We start from the raw sequence: 1,996 nt of genomic DNA on the forward strand, positions 1-1,996 counted from the left end.
CCCCCCAGCTCAATGGCTTTAAGTTTACCTCTTGTACCCTCTGGTAGGTGAGGCTGAGACATAGCCATTTGTTTAGAAAGGGTGTGTCACGTACCGGTGCTCCTTCTTCACCAGCTTGCCATGCCAGGGCTTGTACCCATAGAGATTACAGGTGTGTTATCAATGCATTAGGTACAGAAGTGCCTGGTAGATACCTGAGATTCAGGGGACGATCAAGGTAGAGATGGGGTGATAACACAGAGGCAGTGAGGAATAAGGGATGGGACAGGATAAGGAAGTCACTGGAAAGTTGCATTTTGTATTCAGGACATGTTGCAGTCAGGTATGTTCAACTTTTCTGTTTACTGTGTTTTCTGTCAGTGATGAATTAGCCGCTCACTGGAGGAAAGGGGAAAGCTGATGGTCAAGAAGAGGAACAATTGGGATTGTAATGGACAAAGACACATGATTACGTTTGTGAATGTTGAGTGAGTGATGTGTGTGTCATGCAGGCCTGTAGTGATTCCTGATGAGTGGAACACAGTGTGCTGCTAATCAGATGGATTAGCTGATGAGTAACTCATCAGATTGATAAATCTAATCAATAGCTGTTAGGGGCATAAGGGCATGATGGCCTGCTCATTTCAATTTTTTTGTTCTACTGCTAGACTCTTTCTTTTCACAAAAGTCCTGGCCTAAACAGAGGACTTTGTTTTATTCCCACACTGCTTTTTTTGACTGGCGTCAACTCAGGCGACTGTCAGACTGAGTGATTGAAAAGATTTCAAATCAGCTTCAGGGCACAGACACTGAGATGCCAGGATGTATTTTTAAACCCCAGTGTCCAGCTGTGTTTGCCATCACTGTGAGCTGGTCGCTGCGGCACAACACTTTCTTTTGTCACCCCTGACTGACCCATCAGTTCAGGGGCCTTAAGCTCCACAGAGGCTGCAGTCCAGACCTTGACCCCTGGCAACCCCTGGAAGCAAAGCAAACACCACACTTTACAGAGCTGTGCCACTGTCTCTATTATCTATGCTATCTCTATATGTCTCTTATAGTGCCAGCAAAAAGTAAAATGTGTAGTTTTTTTTTGTCCTGTTTTTGGAAAGAAAAAAATAGTATACAATGGAAACTGAGATTATAAGGACTCAAACAGTGACATTGTAGGAGTTGACCACATTTTACTTTAAGTTATTATTACACAATTCAATTACAGGGACTCACTAAAATCAACAATTGGACCAAAATATGTTTTTACAATTAAATCACGTAACAGTGAAGTGCACTTCCTAGGTATGGTTGCCATCCACAGTATATCAGCAACTCTAAATATTAACACTGGATTGATTTTTCAATTAATTGATTATTCCAAAGAAATCAACCATCAATTGTTTTCATAATCAAGTATTCATTGATCTCATTTTAAGCAAAAATACCAAAAAAGACTGATTGTCACATAAAAAACAGGGAGTTATTTATTTTCCATTATTTTCTGACATTGGCAAAAATATTAGCAGAAGATTGATTGTTAATGAAAATGATTGTTAGTTTCAGGCCTAAATAGGAACATTTTAGGTACTGAAGCTTGTAACACATTTAATGCAGTTGGCGTAAGATTATATTTTCAGATATGTGTCAACATTAGTATGCACCAGTGAACCAAAACCCTCCGATCAAGTTCACTCAAATTGCATGTCTCACTATTATCAAAATATATTATTTATATGTTTGTAACTATATGTTTTTTCATACTCTGATGCATATTTTTCACATGCTTTGTAAATGGAAAATCTGCCCTGTTTCCTTATAAGTAAAATATTTGTGACTGCCCACTAAAAAGAATACGCAGTAAACAATTATCCAGTGCACACAACCCCATGTTATAATCTTATCTCAAAATGACTCTCATGCGCCAGCCATTATCCTTTTCTTTCATGGCTCTGTCTGTATGAGGGGCGTGTGGCAGGGAGAGAGGGAGGGAAGGAAGAACAAGAAGGGTGGAGGTGTAGGGGGG

General features: G+C 39.8%; 1 protein-coding gene across 5 annotated transcripts in view; it reads left to right on the forward strand.

Annotated features, from left to right (window-relative positions):
• LOC116670116 (uncharacterized protein KIAA1522 homolog) overlaps window positions 1-1,996 on the forward strand; it is a 31,177-nt gene that overhangs the window by 1,134 nt on the left and 28,047 nt on the right. The window contains exon 1 of one of the 5 annotated variants that reach the window (XM_032500446.1): window positions 25-43. The exons of 3 other annotated variants lie outside the window; for them this stretch is intronic. The gene's annotated coding sequence lies outside the window, so the exon portion shown is untranslated. Of the gene's footprint in view, window positions 1-24; window positions 44-122; window positions 323-1,996 lie in introns of those variants that run through there. One more of the 5 variants, XM_032500445.1, reaches the window with a different exon arrangement.

This window comes from Etheostoma spectabile, chromosome 20 (genome assembly GCF_008692095.1).
Source record: "Etheostoma spectabile isolate EspeVRDwgs_2016 chromosome 20, UIUC_Espe_1.0, whole genome shotgun sequence".
Lineage (NCBI taxonomy): Eukaryota > Metazoa > Chordata > Actinopteri > Perciformes > Percidae > Etheostoma > Etheostoma spectabile.